The following is a 22,067-nucleotide window of genomic DNA, read 5'->3' as shown; positions in this document are numbered from 1 at the left end:
GCAAGGCTGCCGGCCATCCCTAGCCGCATCCTCAGAGCATGCGCAGACCAGCTAGCTGGAGTGTTTGTGGACATATTCAATTTCTCCCCATCTCAGTCTGCTGTCCCCACTTGCTTCAAGATGTCCACCATTGTTCCAGTACCCAAGAAAGCTAAGGTAACTGAACTAAATTACTACTAGCACTCACTTCCGTCATCATGAAGTGCTTTGAGAGGCTAGTTAAGGAACATATCACCTCCACCATACCTGACACCCTAGACCCACTTCAATTTGTTTACCACCCCAATATATCCAGAGACGATGCAATCGCACTGCACACTGCCTGATCCCACCTGGACAAGAGAAATACCTATGTAAGAATGCTGTTCATTGACTACAGCTCAGCCTTCAACACCATAGTACCCTCCAAGCTCATCATTAAGCTTGGGGCACTGGGTATGAACCCCGCCCTGTGCAACTGGGTCCTGGACTTCCTGACGGGCAGCCCCCAGGTAGTGAAGGTAGGCAACAACACCTCCACTACGCTGATCCTCAATATACTGTATATCAGCCCCCTCCTGTACTCACTGTTCACCTATGATTGTGTGGCCAGGCACATTTCCAACTCAATCATCAAGTTTGCAGTCGACACAACAGTAGTAGTCCTGATTACCAACAATGATGAGACAGCCTACAGGGAGGAGGTGAAGGCCTTGGCTGAGTGGCGCCAGGAAAATAACCTCTCCCTTAACGTCAACAAAACGAAGGAGCTGATGGTGGACTTCAGGAAACAGCAGAGGGAGCACCCCCCTATCCACATCAACGGGACAGGAAACAGCAGAGGGAGCACCCCCCTATCCACATCAACGGGACAGGAAACAGCAGAGGGAGCACCCCCCTATCCACATCAACGGGACAGGAAACAGCAGAGGGAGCACCCCCCTATCCACATCAACGGGACAGGAAACAGCAGAGGGAGCACCCCCCTATCCACATCAACGGGACAGGAAACAGCAGAGGGAGCACCCCCCTATCCACATCAACGGGCCGCAGTGGAGAAGGTGAAAAGCTTCAAGTTCATCTGCGTACTTATCACTGTCAATCTGAAATGTTCCACCCACACAGACAATGTGGTGAAGAAGGCGCAACAGAGCCTCTTCAACCTCAGAAGGCTGAAGAAATGTTACTTGGCCCCTAAGACCCTCACAAACTTTTACAGATGCACCATTGAGAGCATCCTGTCAGGCTTTTATACCGCCTGGTACGGCAACTGCACCGCCCACAACCGCAAGTCTCTCCAGAGGGTGGTGCGGTCTGCCCAAAGCGTTACCGGGGGCACACTGCCTGCCCTCCAGGACACCACAGCATCCGATGTCACAGGAAGGCCAAAAAGATAATCAAGGACAACAACCACCGGAAGCACGGCCTGTTCACCCTGCTGCCATCCAGAAGGTGTGGTCAGTACAGGTGCATTAAAGCTGGGACTGAGAAACTGAGAAACAGATTTTATTTTAAGGCCATCAGACTGTTAAATAGACATCACTAACAGTCCTTCACCCAGTACCCTGCCCTGAATTTAGTCACTGTCATTAGCCGGCTGCCACCCGGTTACTCAAATCTTTCACCTTAGAGGCTGCTGCCCTGTGTACATAGACATGGAATCACTGGTCACTTAAATGATGTTTGCATAATGTTTTACTCATTTCATATGTATATACTATATTCTAGTCAATTCCATTCTATTCAGCTATTGCTGTATATATCCTATTCTATCTAACGTATTCTACAGATATACTATATATTCTATCCACATACTGTCCACAATGTCAATACATCCTATTACGTGTGTATTTAGTATATCTGAATATTTAGTATATCTGTGGATAGAATATTTAGTATATCTGTAGAATATGTTGGATGTAACAGTATGGAGACCCTTGACTTTTTCCACAATTTGTTACATTACAGCCTTATTCTAAAATGCACTTAAATGTTTTTTTCCTTCATCAATCTACCCCAATAATTACAAAGCAAAAACAGTCCCATGGTGTTTATACTTGCGTACTATTGTTTGTGCAGATAAACATGGTACCTTCAGGCGTTTGGAAATTGCTCCCAAGGATGAACCAGACTTGTGGAGGTCTACAATTTTTTTTCTGTGGTCTTGGCTGATTTATTTTGATTTTCCAATGATGTCAAGCAAAGAGGCACTGAGTTTGAAGGTAGGCCTTGAAATACATCCACAGGTACACCTCCAATTGACTCAAATGATGTCAATTCGCCTATCAAAAGCTTCTAAAGCCATGACATCATTTTCAGGAATTTTCCAAGCTGTTTAAAGGCACAGTCATCTTAGCGTATGTAAACTGCTGACCCACTGGAGTTGTGATACAGTGAAATAATAGACTTGAAGATTGCTGTTCACCGCCACTCCCCATCCATCTTAACAGAGCTTGAGCAAATCTGCAAGGAAGAATGGGAGAAAAGCCCCAAATCCAGATGTACAAAGCTGATACAGACACCGTGCCAAAGGTGCTTCTACAGAGTATTGACTCAGGGGGGTGAATAGTTATGGAAATTACATATTTTTCTATTTCATTTTCGTTTAATGTTCAATGTCCAAAACAGTGACTTTTGTTGTGGTTTTAATCCATTTTGAATTCAGGTAACACAACAAAATGTGGAATAAGTCATGAGGTATGAATACTTTCTAAAGTGACTGGAATTGCACAATAAAGTTGGGGACGTATTTCCATTGTGGTCCCTACTGTGTATGTAAATACATATACAATTACATAGATAGACACATTACAGAGATAGACACATTACAGAGATACAGACACATTACAGAGATACAGACACATTACAGAGATACAGACACATTACAGAGATAGACACATTACAGAGATACAGACACATTACAGAGATAGACACATTACAGAGATACAGACACATTACAGAGATAGACACATTACAGAGATAGACACATTACAGAGATACAGACACATTACAGAGATACAGACACATTACAGAGATAGACACATTAGAGGGATACAGACACATTACAGAGATAGACACATTACAGAGATACAGACACATTACAGAGATAGACACATTACAGAGATAGACACATTACAGAGATAGACACATTACAGAGATAGACACATTACAGAGATACAGACCAAAACATAGTTATACTGTTCACACATTAGCCAGCTTTTGACATTCTTTTAAAAAGTGGTTTTGGATGGTATGGCTTTGAGTTACTGTGGTAGTTTGTTCCACTCAACAGCGCCGGTATATAGACATTTGTTCTTACCAGACAGACTCTTATATTTAAAACAGTGAATGTTAGAGTCTCAGGCTATGGTCTTACACTCGTGGACAGCTTTAATGATGAAACAGTTGGATAGGTACCTGGGGGCTGAGTCCGTGATAATTCTCTGGACCAGAACTAGTTTTTCCACTGATAACTAGCCTAGCTGCTTAACAGGCCTGACCTCCAGACGAGTATGAGGGAGGAGGTTCAATACAATTCTTACAAGCTTGTTTGGCTGGAGGCTTATTGCTGACATGTTTGGGGCTGCTGGTGAACCATGAAGTCAGGCATAATCAAAGTGACACTGGACTAGTGCCACAGTGTTTCTGGTGTCTATAACTAGGTTTCCATCCAACTGGTGAAAGATTTTCATGTGAATATTTTTTACATCTGCATTAAAGCAACATGTGCATTTTCCCATCAGAGTTGTGTTTCCATCAAATGAACTGGTCCCAGATAAGTGTGTAAAAACGTAATGCACATAAAAATACCTTGGGGTTAAATCCCCATGTACCCAATAAAGAAGACACGTTAAATGGGTTTCCATGGTATTTTCAACTAGGCCTACTGTTGGTTTTGAGTAGATCTAGTGAATGTGCCCACTCTGGTGTTGACGTATACTCTAGCCAACAGCTCACAGACACAGTACAGGTACAGCCTACTACATGATGACATTATTATGGACAAAAGTGCAACATTTATTTTATTTGTCAAACGGCAGCCGAGCATCAATCATGTCACCAGAATAAGACCCTCGATATTTATTGACAGGAGCATCAAACTATCCACCTACCACTATCAGTATGAATGGTGGATAGAGGACAGGATACACTGTGGTATAGTAAACGTTAGCACATGGAAAAAGCGTAATGCATGAGGGGAGAAGGACATAGGATGGAATAGATATAGTATAGTACAACCTGCAGAGTAAACCAGGAAATACACACTACCCTCCCCTGTGCCCAATAAAAAAAATATCTCAGAGAGGATGCCAAACATCACGCAGCGCAAAGTGAACATACTCTCTGTGTATGAGTGTGTGTATATCTTAAACATGTCTGAGGTACTGAGATCCATCTGACACCAATTACCCCCCTTATTAAACCACAGGCATTCTGCTTAATACCTGACATACCATACCACACACACACATACAATGAGAGAGACTGGAGAGAGAGACAGAGGGAGAGAGACAGAGGGAGAGAGACAGAGGGAGAGAGAAACAGAGGGAGAGAGAAACAGAGGGAGAGGGAGAGAGCAACAGAGGGAGAGAGACAGAGGGAGAGACAGAGGTAGAGGGAGAGAGCAACAGAGGGAGAGAGACAGAGGGAGAGAGAGAGGGAGAGAGAAACAGAGGGAGAGAGAAACAGAGGGAGAGAGACAGAGGGAGAAAGACAGAGGGAGAGAGACAGAGGGAGAGAGAAACAGAGGGAGAGGGAGAGAGCAACAGAGGGAGAGAGACAGAGGGAGAGAGAGAGGGAGAGAGAAACAGAGGGAGAGAGAAAGAGGGAGAGAGACAGAGGGAGAAAGACAGAGGGAGAGAGACAGAGGGAGAGAGAAACAGAGGGAGAAAGACAGAGGGAGAGAGAAACAGAGAGGAAAGAGCAACATGAGACCTATCTTTCACCTCAGTCAATAATTCATGCTATGCATGTATGCTCCTTGTGCATCATGGGAAATGTCCACTTCTGGCTGACCTTGATTGACCCCTAGTGGCCCCCACCCCTCCTCTTCCCTCTGTTTTTATCGGTGCCAGAGTGATAAAGAAAATCCCTCCGTTACAGACAGAGAGGAGAGATAGCCAGCTCTCACTGCTGCTCGGACTGTGTGCTTCCGTAACTAATGCCTAGACTTCAGCTCAGTGGGTCTCAGGCATAGACATGCAAATCACCTCAGATACACTAAGGCTGGGCTTCTGACTGGGTCCTCTTCTTTTATATAGTGACTCTAAAAAAACAACCGTCTTTGGGTCTTTGAAAAGTGCTATATAAATCCCACATTATTATTATTAAACAATTCTGATTGAAAACATCACTTTGACATACATCTATTGCTGAGCAGACGTGGGCTCCCGAGGCACTGCATCTTAGTGCAAGAGTCCCTGGTTCAAATCCAGGCAGCATCACATCCGGCCGTGATTGGGAATCCCATAGGGTGACGCACAATTAGCTCAGCATTGTCCGGGGTAGGCTGTCATTGTAAATAAGAATTTGTTCTTAACTGACTTGCCAGGTTAAATCAAATAAAAAATAAAAAAATGTCATCACTGAAATCATTCTGAATGACTTGAGTTCTCATGGGGTTTGTACCACAACAACCAATAGAGAGTAGTGTGTTTGTCCCACTCAGAAGCGGGCTTCAGCTCAGCTGTGGCGTTTCTCTCATAAACAAGGGCTGCATGGAGTCAACAGACTAGTAAACCTCTGAGTGCACTCATTATTAACCTCTCCCTCCTTTTTTATTTTTATTTTCTCACTTTTTCTCACTTCTCTCTGCCCTTTCTCTCCTTCCCTCGCTCTCTCCTCGCTCCCTTCATCTTTAACACAAACAAGGGGCCAAAACAACCACTCTTCCTAAATGTTCATTGTTTTAATGCAAATATTTCTGAGGTCTGAATCTGGGCCTATTTTTTTTTGCTCATTTACACAAATCTTGAGGCGCAGCACACATCTCTCCCCGACACTGTGACCGTAGCGCTGCACTCAGCAGTAGCTGGAACGGAAAGTGGCCGATACTTTATCTAGAGTTCATCAGAACCAACATTACAGAAATTAGGATTCTCTCTTGCACACTAGCTCACATGGAAGAGGACCTGACAATCACAAGCCCTAATGGTGTATCCCAGAACATCTATTTCCCTTCTTACAACAACATATTAAGATAAGGCAACAAAGAGGAAGACCAGGAGACAACATATTTGGAGAAGTTCTCTCTTGGACTCCAAGGTTAGGTTCAATAACCTCCTCCATAGTGAACCCATGACAGATGGATGGTGAGAAAGGGCAAAAGAAGATGGTCAGGGGGAACAACCAGACCTTTCCACTCTTACTGGCCTAGTTCCCATTCTCAGAGGGTCATCGGGCCCTGGCCACCTCTCAATTAACACATATAAAACCCGAAACCAGCCTTAAATAAACAGCCACTTATATAACACCATACAAACATATCATCAACGCATATAAAACCTTAAACTAAACTTCCAAAAACATCCACTTATGCTAAATATATAACACTATACAAACCCACCATTAACACATAAAACCCTAAATAAACCTATGTGATTGTATAACATTATACAATCCCATAGAGAACCGTGGGTTCTGGTCCTGCTAGGTTTCCACAGGAGAGAGACAGCTTTATCACTGTGCAAGTGGGATTTAATAGGCCAGTGTCAACCACCACAACAGGTGGGAAGAGTCAATATTGGACGCCAATGTTTAGAGTCACACAGGCCTTTTTCTGATGCTTTATTTTCACACCAATGGCCAGTACTTCCTACTTCTGCTTTAATCACCTCAGCTGCTATCCTGGCACATATTTACTCTATCATTTTATGTATAAAATACCATACAAATCATTTGATATAACTTTATTGTTCCCCGTGTCCTCCTTCATGGTGACTGCTTTAACTCACCTCAGCTTCCACCCCAGGAACCACATATATATTTTTTCAATTCAATATGATTCAATTTATCTTTATTGTCCACTATGGTATTTTGCTCCTTTAGCTCGATTGTGATTGTTACAGTTCAGAAACCCAGGAACCATATTTTTTTCAAGTAATTTCAACACGGTACAGTTGAACTGAATACAACGTTATTGTCCCCTATAGGGCACCCTACTTATTGCTTCCCAAACTACTACTGTATTAATCCTATCTATCACTTTCAGTGTTCCCAAAAAATCCCCCCAGAGAACCCTCTCCTTCTCTCTCTCCCATTCCCTCCCCCTCCTACTACCCCCTCTCTCTCTCCCCATCTCCTCTCCCTCCCTCCATGTGACTTCCCAGAGTGCCAAGGACCAGGTCTCTCCCACTCTCCTCTCGGCAGCTTCCCACGGACACATAGCGGCTACTGGGCTGGAGGAGGACTGTGGGAAGGCAGGGAGCCAAGGGCTTTCTGGGGACGAATAGTCACGTCTGTCAAGAACCCACACACAAACATATGTGCATGGACAAAATGTGCGCATACACGCAAACTCCCGAGCACACGTGCAGATGCTCTGTGTGGGTGCTCGCGAGTGCAACCCTCTGCATCAATCGATTCTAAAATATATTTGATGCTGTTCATAGTCACGTCATAGAGCTAAGTCTCAGTTTAAGGTAAAGATTCAGGGTGGGGTAATCTGATCAGAGATCTGCGGTTAGGGACAATATCTACCTCGAGAGACAGGGAAGAATGAGAAGGGGTTTTACAGTGTTGAGTCTATCAGAAAATAATCATGTTGCTTGTTCCCAGGCTGTCCCTATGGGAGGGGGGAGAGGGTTCCCAGAACCACCCCCACTCAACCTCATTCATTATTCTATTACTCTCTATCTATCTATCTCTATGTGTGTGTGTGTCCTTCTCTCTCCCTCTCTGTGTGTGTGTGTATCCGTCTCTCTCTCTTTGTGTATGTGTGTGAGTGTCTCTCTCTCTCATTCAGGAGCCAGGGAGATTCAAGTCTTCCTCTGTTGAGGCCCAGGTGGAAACACCATTATGTGAGCAGGTTCTATAAATAGCGACTCAGGGAGTCCAGTGAGAGACTGGTGCAGAGCAGACTCTGGACTAGTAACTCTGTCCACCACTAACATGACGTCATGTATGTAACACTGTCCACCACTAACATGACGTCATGTATGTAACACTGTCCACCACTAACATGATGTCCTGTTCAGTATGGAGTTACAGGGATGTCATGTATGTAACACTGTCCACCACTAACATGATGTCCTGTTCAGTATGGAGTTACAGGGATGTCATGTATGTAACACTGTCCACCACTAACATGATGTCCTGTTCAGTATGGAGTTACAGGGACGTCATGTATGTAACACTGTCCACCACTAACATGATGTCATGTATGTAACACTGTCCACCACTAACATGATGTCCTGTTCAGTATGGAGTTACAGGGACGTCATGTATGTAACACTGTCCACCACTAACATGATGTCATGTATGTAACACTGTCCACCACTAACATGATGTCCTGTTCAGTATGGAGTTACAGGGACGTCATGTATGCTTTATGGACATACAGTTGATGTAAATTGATAGCCACTGGTCTTTATCACAGAGGTCCTACACTTCCCTACACCAGTTCAACCATTCTGACTCCATGTTCTATGTTCCATAAGAATAGAATGAGGGCAGGTGAGAAGCCTACAATGTAGAAGAAGAAAGAGGAAGGAGAAAGAGGGAGATAAATAGAAAGAGAGAGTACAGAAGACTGAGAAAGAGGGAGAGAAATAGAGAACAGAAGACTGAGAAAGAGGGAGAGAAATAGAAAGAGAGAGTACAGAAGACTGAGAAAGAGGGAGATAAATAGAAAGAGAGAGTACAGAAGACTGAGAAAGAGGGAGAGAAATAGAGAACAGAAGACTGAGAAAGAGGGAGAGAAATAGAAAGAGAGAGTACAGAAGACTGAGAAAGGGGGAGAGAAATAGAGAACAGAAGACTGAGAAAGAGGGAGAGAAATAGAAAGAGAGAGAACAGAAGACTGAGAAAGAGGGAGAGAAATAGAAAGAGAGAGAACAGAAGACTGAGAAAGAGGGAGAGAAATAGAAAGAGAGAGTACAGAAGACTGAGAAAGAGGGAGAGAAATAGAAAGAGAGAGAACAGAAGACTGAGAAAGAGGGAGAGAAATAGAAAGAGAGAGTACAGAAGACTGAGAAAGAGGGAGAGAAATAGAAAGAGAGAGTACAGAAGACTGAGAAAGAGGGAGAGAAATAGAAAGAGAGAGAACAGAAGACTGAGAAAGAGGGAGAGAAATAGAAAGAGAGAGTACAGAAGACTGAGAAAGAGGGAGAGAAATAGAAAGAGAGAGTACAGAAGACTGAGAAAGAGGGAGAGAAATAGAAAGAGAGAGTACAGAAGACTGAGAAAGAGGAGGAGTTCAGAATCAGAGAGGAAGAACAGAGGAAAAGTCAGAGAAGAAACCATAAAAACTCTACAAATAATGATAATAATACAAGATATCAGAAAAGGGGGAATGAAAGAGTAGATGGAAAGAAAAAGCAGAAAATAAGAGAAAGGGGGAACAAACAAAAAAGAGAAAAACAGCCGAGCAGCGAAATGGTAAAAAAAGCTCAATAATTGGAGAGAAAGAAGAGAAAAGAGAGAGAAAAGCATGGAAAGGAAGAGGAAGGGGTAATAAGGAGAAGGCTGCTGTGTGGATAAGTAGTACTTCAGTTTGGAGCCTTTGGTTGGCAGGGTCAAGGCTCTTGGACCAACCCCTACCAGCTCACTGTTGTACTGGTTCCCCTGGGCAACACTACAGTGGTCCGGATTCCGTGTCGCCATCTTTAACTGGGCCATAATGATTAGGGAGCTGAACGTGCTGACGGCACCGGGCTCATGTTATTACAGCAACCCTGATTTACACTACACCACCACCACTCATAATGCATATGGTCCAGACCTTTCAACATCACTTCATGTGTAGCCCACCATAGTCCACTGTCTACATCTACATGGGTTGTGTGCTAAAGGAGGGACAAAAAAAGTTGCAATCATTTTCTATTCTATTCTTTCCTATTTAATGGGTGCTGGGGAGGAGGACAATGCTTCCATGTAAGGGACTGAAAAACAAAGGAAAATAAATGTCCCCTGTGATGTCATGCCTTCTGGGAGTTAAGTCATCCAATTAGATTCTACTGATGATGACTGGAGGTAAACAGAACAGAGCAGGGGTAGTCGGGGTGGTGTGTGTATGCGTGTGTGTGTATGCATGTGTGTATGCCTGTGTTTGTGTGTGTGTAGTGTGTGTGTACCCCTACAGTGTTTATCTAAAGCTGTCGTCGGAGAGAGTGAAAGCAGGCTGACGCCATTGGAGGTGAACGGTGTGTGTGTGTGTGTGTGTGTGTGTGTGTGTGTGTGGAGCTCTGGAGACTGTGGTCTCTGAGGTCTTAGAACCTCTGCTTCTAAGACACACAGCACTGATGACTATGATAAATAACTACCAGCCTGTACCTGTATGAGTTTAGCACAGTCATCAGTTCAACTCTGGGTTGGTTCTGTTGGCATACTCTACTGTGGAAGAAAGAGGGGGGGTGGAGATATTGGTGGGGGGGGGGGGGGTGGAGATATGGGTGGGGGGGGTGGAGATATGGGTGGGGGGGTGGAGATATGGGTGGGAGGGGGATGGAGATATGGGTGGGGGTGGGGGTGGAGATATGGGTGGGGGGATGGAGATATGGGTGGGGTGGGGGTGTGGAGATATGGGTGGGGTGGGGGGGGGGGGTGGAGATATGGGTGGGGGGGTTGGAGATATGGGTGGGGAGGGGTGGAGATATGGGGGGGATATGGGTGGGGTGGGGGGGGTGGAGATATGGGTGGAGAATGGGTGGGGAGGGGTGGAGATATGGGTGGGGGGGATGGAGATATGGGTGGGGAGGGTGGAGATATGGGTGGGGGGGTGTGGAGATATGGGTGGGGGGGATGGAGATATGGGTGGGGGGGTGTGGAGATATGGGTGGGGGGGTGGAGATATGGGTGGGGGGGTGGAGATATGGGTGGGGGGTGGGGTGGAGATATGGGTGGGGGGGATGGAGATATGGGTGGGGGGGTGTGGAGATATGGGTGGGGGAATGGAGATATGGCTGGGGGGGTGTGGAGATATGGGTGGGGGGGTGGAGATATGGGTGGGGGGGTGGGGTGGAGATACAAATTCTTATTTACAATGACGGCCAACCCTGGACGACACTGGGCCAATTGTGCACCGCCCTATGGGACTCCCAATCACGGCCGGTTGTGATATAGCCTGGATTTGTCTGTGGTGACGCCTCTAGCACTGAGATGCAGTGCCTTAGACCGCTGCGCCACTCTGGAGCACAAGAGGGAGAGAGAGAGAAACACACAGTAGATGGAGGAAGAGGCACTGCTGGGTGATTTGTATGTGTGAATCTCTGTAGTTGTGATAAACTGCTAGAGAGGATTCAGGATTGATGTTCTTTGAAAACATAATGGACTATATGGGACTAGTACATCTGGGCCTGGAGAACATGCATGAAGTCATTTGTCTATTCCTGCAATTTACAGTCATTTGTTACAGGTGTATGTTACAGTGTGTGTGTGTGTGTGTGTGTGTGTGTGTGTGTGTGTGTGTGTGTGTGTGTGTGTGTGTGTGTGTGTGTGTGTGTGTGTGTGTGTGTGTGTGTGATATGGATCATAACTGTGGGTAAACTATGGAAGAAGAACGAGCCACAGTGGCATAAAGAGGAATGACAGTAACAGTTTTGAAAAACAGCTGTAAATAAAGCACGGTTCAGCCATTCTGAAGTGTCCCTTATTCCACACAGAATAGGGTCAAAACATGTCCAGAGACACACTTGCACCGGCCCAGGAGCCAAAGCCCTGTGGTGTGTTTGTTGAATCTTGCCCTTGCAGGGGCCGGACCCAGCCAAGGTACACCTACAGAGCCGGGGGGAGTGACGCCACCCACACATATACAGGGGGAGTGTTGACCTCAGACCAATTACTTTCACAGTCGTGTGTCAACAAGCATAGTGGTAGAAGGCCCTATGGCTGCACTGCTATGGATGACCAAATCGAGTCGTTAACACATCAGAAAAGAGCTCTGTGTAAAGTGGTTGGATTCATTTGAATTTTTTTGAGTTATCCTGTATAGACCTAGATAGAGTCCTGTAGATATACAAATATGATATAAGGAATTAGACTACTTATAACAAACAATGTGTTGATATGAACAGATCCTTTTAGATCACTTCTGTCCTGTTCTCAACTATATTATGGACAATTCTGAGACATAGTATGTTTCTAAAAGTATCTATATCGGAGTATGTGACATGGTTACACCATTACTGATAGATATCCCATTACTTCACCTCGTTGGAAAGCGATTCTAAGACACTTTAAAATAGGGTGCCAGCTGCCGACGGGCTGTAAGGCAGTAGGAAGTATTCAATGCCTACCAATCTCCCAGTTAAACGGTGCAACAACATTCATGAATTAAGACACCATACGTGCCAATGAGAGATTTGACAATTGACACGCGCTTTTCTCAAATGCCAAGTGATTGACAGTCAAAATACAAGGCTGTTCGCTTTTCCATTTCATACATCAAGCCCATATGAACAATTATCCAAGAATAACAAATATAGGCTGATAGACTAAAAATGCTAAGAAATAAAAAAAAATAGGCCTAAATGTAGGCAATGGACACATTATAGGCTCCAATCTTATAATTGTTGAAACTGGTTCACTGTAGTCTGAGTACAAACCATTCCATATTTAAAATGTGCTGTAAAGAATATGAACACAGAACTGCACAAAATAAGTTTGCAAGTAAATACTTCTCATAAGCGTGTTATTGAAACAGGTCCTGCTGGTTTACAGTGTGAAACTAAAAGAAACATGTAGACATTTTTTTTTTGCGTTGCCCCAACTGTATCTGTCAAGGAGGAGCGCGCAGCATATGAGCGCTGCTTTCCAGGCCCCTGCAGCAGACAGTAGCGTGGAGTTTTGAGCGCTCTGGGTCGCGTTCTAGCTCGCCTCGAGTCGCCCCTCCCATTCTCGTTAAAACTCTCCGTTCCATTCGCCAATAAAGCGCTTTTGTCTTGGGGTCGGGAAGCTTATGGGCTCTCGCCGGACACTTGAAGCGCATTCCTCGACGTGGAGCTTTCAACCACTCGCTAGACACCGGTGGCTGAAGAGTTTTAATGTATTTTAATAACTTTATGCTGTTGCACAGTTTCGGGGACTTTTGACAGAGTGCACCACGGACGACTAAAGGATTTCCAACTGTTTACTTGTTCTACGTGGGTCCTCTTGGATAAAAATATTATGTAGCACACATTTCTGAGTGCGCCGCAACTCAAACTTTACGCAGGGAACAGAACCGGTAAGTTTTTTCCACGAACAGAATAGTTTTACGTATAAACTGTAACGTTTATATAGTTTATATATGCAAAGTTGTGTGACACAGATTGGTCAGTGCAGTTTGGAAAACAAGCCCTATAGCTGAGAAAAATGTGCGGTTATGACTTTGGATAAAGCTTGTGTTTATCAACTCTGCATGAATAACTTAGGTAATTTATTGAAAAGCAATAACATCATTAAATAGAAAATAATTTATTATTATTATTTTTCTTCATAAAGAGACATTCGTTTTTAAGAAACATATATGCTTACTAGTACACACCACCCTTCTACAGACTCCACACTCCCACCCCTGCTATGTTATGCTGTTTATTCGTTCTATGACAGGAGTTGGCTAGAGGTGAAATGTTCACCCATTCCAGACACCTTCTCACTGCACTGAATGAGAACTCTACAAGACCTACAACCTGCTGTAAACAACAGGTTGTCAGCTTCGAATTTGTACCATGCAAACCGAGGATCATTTAAGCAGAAACATTCAAAATCACTTAAAAACATTCAATAATTTACACATAATATACAAATATTATAAAATCACTCATATAGCCAAAAGAGCGATAACAAATCAGTATAGGAAAGTCAAACGCCGCAGCATTTCTCTAATCTGTGCGTAACAACAGCTGGAAACACTTCAATCGTAACTTTATCACTAACTAGTAGGCTGTTTAAGTGTTTGACCACAGGACGCTGTGCTGGGCAGAGCTGGCGTCTAGACCGCGCCGGTCCTTTTCTTACCACCGGGAGAAGCTGTTTTCGACGTGCGGCTGGTGCTGGGGACCGGCCCAGATCAGAACACACACGGCATAGGTTATAGGATAGGGACGTTCAACAAACAACTGGTTTCAAAATACAAAAACTAAGCGTCTAATTTGCTCTGTTCGCTACGAGTTCAAAGGTAGGCTAATGGTATAGGCTGGTCTAGTTCTGGAGGCAAATATGTTTGCTCACACCGGGTAAAACGAGATGAACTGTTATTATCCATGGGCTTGCTGTGAATTTGCAGCTGAACAGCCAGCAAGGACATCGCATTGATTTGGAGAACCTGCAGTCCCATGACAAAATAACCAATCATTTCAATTAAAAGATCAAGTGTTCGAACCAGTTGCCAGTTTTGGTTCCGTATTAGCGCAATTGAATTCGACTGTGTTTATTTCAACATGATTGCTGCGCAGCACTACAAATAGTATCTACCTCCCCACCTGTAGGGTAGGTACTCAGTTATTAACGTTTCCATTAGCACCTGGAACATCTGGAAAACACTTGTTCTGCTTTCAAACAGCTATTGATCTTCAGTCTAATGATTAATGTGCGTCGGAGTTTGCTAAAGGCAAAAGTAAAATCATGCGAGTTGCCTTTCAACTTAAAACTACTCAGACACTGAATAACGTCGGAGAAAACTCTAGGAAAACAGTTGTTAAAACGTTTCAAATTTAGGGGAATTATATAAATAAATCACCAACAGCTATCTCCTCATTGCTACAAGCCTACATCCCATGCGTAACAGATATAAGCATTGATACTTTACTCAAATCTATAGGCTATATATCTCACAATTCCTCCCAATAACAAACTACATGGATATAAACCAGAGGCTATCAAAAAGCATGTGATAAATCATGAAAAGGCCTATTATTTGTGTCAACAAACTTTAATTAACAGTGATCATAATAAACGTATCCAGCCCACCTTTCCCAAACAACATCCAGATGACCGCATAGTAGGCTGTTCATGTTATCTCGCCAAGTCGAACCACTACATCTCATACGCCATCTTCGCCACTGAGGCCAATTTTCCAAACATTTGAATATTGAGGTACGTAGCAACAGTGTTATTTCTGAGCGAGATCCATCTGCCGGCTCTGCGCACCCGCACACAGGCACGGAAAATCGCTTGATCTTTCACTGCGGGCCATTTGGGTAAACTACTCCAATAGCTCTTCGTGCGAGGATCATCTTCACTGGGGACTATTTCCGCCATATGTGTTTTGAAAGGAGAGAAGAAGCTGTCATTACACAGCAAAGTACTGTATGTAGCCTATAGCTGCAGACCTCTCACCCAGGCTAGACAGACTGACGTTGGCTTGAACAGAAGTGTGGTTATTCCTATGTGTATGTGCTATACAGTAGACAATGAATGTTTCATTTTGACTACCAAGGGCCATATATACAAAACGTTGTCCCTGCCATGCATAGGTCATGAGAAGACAGGGGTAGTGTGTCACTATAATGACAGACCGTAACAGAGACACAGTTCAGACTGGACCCCTATGGTCATGAGAAGACAGGGGAAGTGTCTCACTATAATGACAGACACAGTAACAGAGACACAGTTCAGACTGGACCCCTATGTGGTCTGTCTCCTTTCTATCTGTGTTTCGTGGGTACCACAGGTGGCTGGTGGCACCTTATTTGGGGAGGACGGGCTCATAGTAATGGCTGCAATGGAATACATTGAATGGTATCAAATACATGGTTTCCATACCATTTCCATTCACCACTCCACTTAATTCCAGACATCATTACGAGCCGTCCTCCCCTCAACAGCCTCCTGTGGTAGGTACTATCTCCTCTGCTGTGTGTCTCAGTATTTGAGCACTGACTACTTGGCACAAGAGAAGACCCTGTCACTTCTCAGTGCTGAGAGAGAGGCTTTCTGGACGGGACAGAGATGGTGGCAGGGAGATGGTAGGAATTATCAGGCGATGAACAGTGGATGAGAAAGAAAAGTAGAGTGAGAAAGAGAGAGAGAGGGAGAGAGAGAGAGAGATAGGGGGAGAGAGAGGGAGAGAGAGAGAGATAGAGAAAGGGGGGGGGGGCGGGGGGAGATGGGGGGGGGGGAGGGGGAGAGAGGGGGGAGGGAGAGAGAGAGATAGAAATAGAGAGGGAGAGAGAGAGAGGAGAGAGAGAGATAGAGAGAGACAGAGAGGGAGAGAGATATATATATATATAGAGAGAGAGATAGAGAGAGATAGAGAGAGGGGGAGAGAGGGGGAGAGAGAGAGGGAGGGAGAGAGAGAGGGGTGGAGAGAGAGAGGGGGGAGAGAGAGAGGGGGGAGGGGGAGAGAGAGAGAGGGGGAGAGAGGGAGAGGGGGAGAGAGAGAGAGGGGGAGAGAGAGATAGAAATAGAGAGGGAGAGAGAGAGAGGGTGAGAGAGAGAGAGAGAGAGAGAGAGAGAGAGAGAGAGAGAGAGAAATATAAGGGATGAGAAAACATTCCTTTGTCTAGTATAGTGTGATACTTGACTGAGATGACAGAGACGATGGAATCACTGAGATTGTTTAACCTCAACACTGCCAAGACCCTAGATTTAGACTAGGAGCACGTGTGTATAGATGTGTGTGTGGGTCTAAGTTTATGTCCGTGTGTCTGTGTGTTGAGGGTATTAACGTAAAACACACACACTGACCGGGTGGATAACCCAGTGGCCCTGGGACCCCTCTTGTGACTGGCTGCTCGTGGAGGTGAAGCCTGGTCAGGGGCACTCTGGGGGGGGCTCGGCTATTTAACACCATTAAAATAATTAAACACATGTCTCCTGTCAGAGAGAGAGGCTGGCCCCCTCTTCTCCTGCTCACACACACACACACTGTACATAATCATGCAGGCACGCACGCACGCATACACGCAAACAAGCACCCACACCCACCCACCCACCGACCGATCCACAGACAGGTAGCCACACACACATTACCCCTGGAGGGACAGACAGGTAGTCACACACACATTACCCCTGGAGGGACAGACAGGTAGTCACACACACATTACCCCTGGAGGGACAGACAGGTAGTCACACACATTACCCCTGGAGGGACAGACAGGTAGTCACACACACATTACCCCTGGAGGGACATACAGGTAGTCACACACACATTACCCCTGGAGGGACAGACAGGTAGTCACACACATTACCCCTGGAGGGACAGACAGGTAGTCACACACACATTACCCCTGGAGGGACAGACAGGTAGTAACACACATTACCCCTGGAGGGACAGACAGGTAGTCACACACATTACCCCTGGAGGGACAGACAGGTAGTAACACACATTACCCCTGGAGGGACAGACAGGTAGTCACACACATTACCCCTGGAGGGACAGACAGGTAGTCACACACACATTACCCCTGGAGGGACAGACAGGTAGTCACAGATATTACCCCTGGAGGGACAGACAGGTAGTCACACACATTACCCCTGGAGGGACAGACAGGTAGTCACACACATTACCCCTGGAGGGACAGACAGGTAGTCACACACACATTACCCCTGGAGGGACAGACAGGTAGTCACACACATTACCCCTGGAGGGACAGACAGGTAGTAACACACATTACCCCTGGAGGGACAGACAGGTAGTCACACACATTACCCCTGGAGGGACAGACAGGTAGTCACAGATATTACCCCTGGAGGGACAGACAGGTAGTCACACACATTACCCCTGGAGGGACAGACAGGTAGCCACAGACATTACCCCTGGAGGGACAGACAGGTAGTCACACACACATTACCCCTGGAGGGACAGACAGGTAGTCACACACATATTACCCCTGGAGGGACAGACAGGTAGTCACACACACATTACCCCTGGAGGGACAGACAGGTAGTCACAGATATTACCCCTGGAGGGACAGTCAGGTAGTCACACACATTACCCCTGGAGGGACAGACAGGTAGCCACAGACATTACCCCTGGAGGGACAGACAGGTAGTCACACACACATTACCCCTGGAGGGACAGACAGGTAGTCACACACATTACCCCTGGAGGGACAGAGGTAGTAACACACATTACCCCTGGAGGGACAGCCCGACAGCCACTCTTGGCATTTGTTTCCGACATGTGACCAGGGTTTAATCTCTGCTTCAGGGTAATTGGAAAACTGCCATTCATCTATTTAGAAGAAGTGTGCATATAGGAGACTGTGATGACAAGTCAGAATAACAACCCACCAGCATTTTCCTGCTGTACTGTCCAAACTCTCACGCACGGACACACACACACACACACACGCACGCACGCACGCACGCACGCACGCACGCACGCACACCTACCTACCTAGGACCAGGCAACTGCTCTGCTCCTCTGGTCTCTAAGAGCAAAGGAATTTCATATCACACTGTGTTCTCCAGCCAGTAGCCCCCCTTTTATACCCAATTAGGAGTGGTTGTCTGAGGCCCTCCACCCTTTACAACCAGGGATTAGGGTGGAGGGCCTTCCACCCTCTGCAACAACGGATTAGGGTGTTAAAAGTCAGGTGGCGAGGCGAGGAGGCCTGGGGAGAGGGGGAGAGGGGGGAGAGGATGGGAGCAGGGCAGTCACACAGCAGGCAGGGAGTTGGAGCTGGCAAGGCATAAGAAACCTGTGTGTGTTTTTGTGTGTGTGCCTATGTGTGTTTTGTATTAGCGAAACCGTGTGAAAGCAAGCGTGCATCCCAATTAGCAAGGGGGTGTGTGTCGGAGTGTATGTGTTACAATCAGCATGTTTGGAGTGTGTTTGTGCCTACACACACATTTGGTTGTGTGTGTGTGTGTGTGTTTATTTGGATCTTAGCTACAGTCACAGTGTCACAATGAGTTCAATGTAGGCCTCAATCCCACCACCAGAATCAGGTGTTCCACAATACACAGGGCGAGCCACTGTTGACGTCCCAGAGTTAGAGCAGCTTTCTTGGGCAGGGCGCTTAAAGAAAGCCCCTGGCTTTAATCTCTTCAAAGGGCCTCGCACATCAATGCTGACCCGGCGGTATGCGAAAAGCAAACCGATCCCCTCACGGTGTTTGCCCGCCAAGCCAAATTGAAGAAGACTCAAGCCGTTCCAGCCAAATGATGCGTTCCAAAGAACCACTTCAAAAACTCTGTATAAATATACACGAGCACGCAAAGGCTACAAGCGGAGCCCGGCTTGAGCCGAACGCAAACCGCAAATAACTCCTGTCTCACACACTCCCTCTTGCCAACGCTCAGAATTCGCGTTTGAAGAGGAGAGATGGGGCTCCGAGACAGATGTTCCCCCTGAAAGACTGAATTACAGTTGGAAAGACAGACGTTCAGATTCAGAAACTGCCCTCTCAGCCTTTTGACTGGAACCAACCTATTTTTTCTCCTCCTCTCTCGTTCCCTCTTTCTCGCTCTGTCTGGAAGTACATGGAAAATGGCAAAAATCTGAAAAACGGCCACTAACCAAAAGTGAGAACTGAGGCCAGAGAGAAAAGGCAAGAGAGGGATCGAGAGAGCGGGAACGAGAGAGAGGACAAGGGGGAGGGAGAGAGAGAGGGAGAGCGAGCACATCCCAGAGAGCCACCGCAAATTGCCATGTTTCAGTGAGGCCGTAAAAAAAGATAAACGACTCATAATCTAAGGTTGTAATTACCTCGGGCCAACACTGTCATTAGCAAATGAGCCTTGAACCAGAGAGATGGGAAGAGAGAGAGAGAGAGATGGAGAGGGGGAGAGAGAGTGTGTGTGTATGGGGGGGGGGGGGGGGGGGGGGGGGGGGGGGGGGGGGGGGGGGGGGGGGGGGGGGGTAGAGGAAGGAGAGAGAGATTTGGATGGTCAAAGAGGGATGGAGAGTAGTAGCTTTGTCCCAGATCTGTTGGTGCTATCATATCATGCTATCAACTCCTTGTCATGTTTGGCATGATGACACAGACTGGTACCCACCCAGGCTAAAATGGTAGTGGCTGGAGAAACTTAAAGGTGGGGGAATTCAGGGAGAGAGGGAATGAGAGAGAGGGGGAGAGAGGGGAAGAGAGGGGGGGAGAGGGGAAGAGAGGGGGGGAAGAGAGGGGAGAGAGGAGGGGAAGAGAGGGGGAGAGAGGAGGGGAAGAGGGGAGGGAGAGAGGAGGGGAAGAGAGGGAATGAGAGAGAGGGGGAAGAGAGGAGGGAGAGAGGAGGGGAAGAGAGGGGGGAGAGAGGAGGGGAAGAGAGGAGGGGAAGAGAGGGGGAGAGAGGAGGGGAAGAGAGGAGGGAGAGAGGGGGGGAAGAGAGGAGGGAGAGAGGGGGGGAAGAGAGGAGGGGAAGAGAGGGGGGGAAGAGAGGGGGGAGAGAGGAGGGGAAGAGAGGAGGGGAAGAGAGGGGGAGAGAGGAGGGGAAGAGAGGGGGAGAGAGGAGGGGAAGAGAGGAGGGAGAGAGGAGGGGAAGAGAGGGGGGAGAGAGGAGGGGAAGAGAGGAGGGGAAGAGAGGGGGGAGAGAGGAGGGGAAGAGAGGAGGGAGAGAGGAGGGGAAGAGAGGAGGGGAAGAGAGAGAAATAGATTAAGAGAGAAGGGACTGCAACGGTCACTACAAACAGTGACTAGGCCTGCACACACAAAGAACACTCATACTTAGTTTAGTGTGACCCCAGCCTTAAACCTTGACTGGAGGGTCAGATATTTAATCATTGGTATTAATGACTAATGGAAGTTCAACTAAAGAAACAAATGGTCAGATGAACATTAACTCGTAACGTTTACCCACAAATAGATTTAATGATAAGTCAAAGAGTAATGATTAGGGGAATGGTTAGCTGATGTGCTGCTGCTGCTACTGTGTCTGCCTTAGGGTCAGTAGGCACAACTGAAATCACAGGAAGTACTGACTAGTACACACACACACGCACGCACGCACACACGCGTTTACCATAAACACATACACACCAGCTCTGGTTGAGTCACTGTATGTTTGAGGTCCTTGGCCCCTCGTTTCCCCAGGGTCTATTTCAGTCACTGCTAATAGCGGCGTTATCAGCTACCATACGCACAGAGAAGTCTGTGTAAAACTAAACTTCAACCGTATTATAGGATCAACGTCAGTAAAACCTGGTCGTATTCACAAGGCACGAAACTGAAGACAAAACTGGCAAGATCTATCAGAGTTTGTCCATTAAGAAACGCTTGTTTCCATTCTCCATTTCTAAATACTTTGCTATGCTGTGCCCTAATGAACATGACCCAGTTGCGATTGTGATACAAGTCAGGACTAGTCAGGTCACATATTAAATCAGCAGAAGACTCTTTCTAAGAATCTTAGAAGTCCTAAGGGTGACTATTGAAAAATCAAACATCATCATCGGACAGCATCCAGTGTTTTCTCTACTTCGCTCCATGTATCCCACTCAGGCCATCTTCAATATGGGGATCTTGTTGTTTCTAATGTGGACATGTTGCCTCTGGTTGAAACTTTAACGCCACACTGCTTTGCTCTCAACAGCCTGGGGAGGACTGAAGTCATAAGTCACACAGACAGGAAGAGAGAACTGGGACAGTCAACAGTCGAGAGAGAGAGGGAGAGAGAGGGAGAGAGAGAGAGAGAGAGAGAGAGAGGTAGAAAGAGATCGTGGTGGAGGACTAAGGAGAGAAACAGAAAGAGACAGAGGGAGTAGGAGGAAATTCGAGAGAGAGACAGTCGAGAAAGAGAGAGAGATGAGAGAGATGAGAGAGGGAGCGAGAGGGAGAGATGGGAGAGAGATGAGAGAGAGATGGGTTAGAGATGAGATGGAGAGTGAAAAGGTGATGGGTCAGAAATGAGATGGAGAGTGAAGAGGTGATGGGTTAGAGATGGAGAGTGAAGAGGTGATGGGTTAGAGATGGATAGTGAAGTGGTGATGGGTTAGAGATGGATAGTGAAGTGGTGATGGGTTAGAGATGAGATGGAGAGTGAAGTGGTGATGGGTCAGACATGCGATGGAG

General features: G+C 46.3%; 2 protein-coding genes across 3 annotated transcripts in view; one reads left to right on the top strand and one right to left on the bottom strand.

Moving 5' to 3' along the window:
- Positions 1-22,067, bottom strand: part of LOC139401882 (mitochondrial import inner membrane translocase subunit tim16-like) — a 188,443-nt gene that overhangs the window by 59,036 nt on the left and 107,340 nt on the right. The window lies entirely within an intron of this gene.
- LOC139401881 (vasorin-like) overlaps positions 13,063-22,067 on the top strand; it is a 60,507-nt gene continuing 51,502 nt past the window's right edge. The window contains exon 1 of the mRNA XM_071145878.1: positions 13,063-13,360. The gene's annotated coding sequence lies outside the window, so the exon portion shown is untranslated. The remainder of the gene's footprint in view (positions 13,361-22,067) is intronic.

This window comes from Oncorhynchus clarkii, unplaced genomic scaffold, assembly GCF_045791955.1.
Source record: "Oncorhynchus clarkii lewisi isolate Uvic-CL-2024 unplaced genomic scaffold, UVic_Ocla_1.0 unplaced_contig_538_pilon_pilon, whole genome shotgun sequence".
Lineage (NCBI taxonomy): Eukaryota > Metazoa > Chordata > Actinopteri > Salmoniformes > Salmonidae > Oncorhynchus > Oncorhynchus clarkii.
This window is presented reverse-complemented; position numbering and strand designations above follow the sequence as displayed.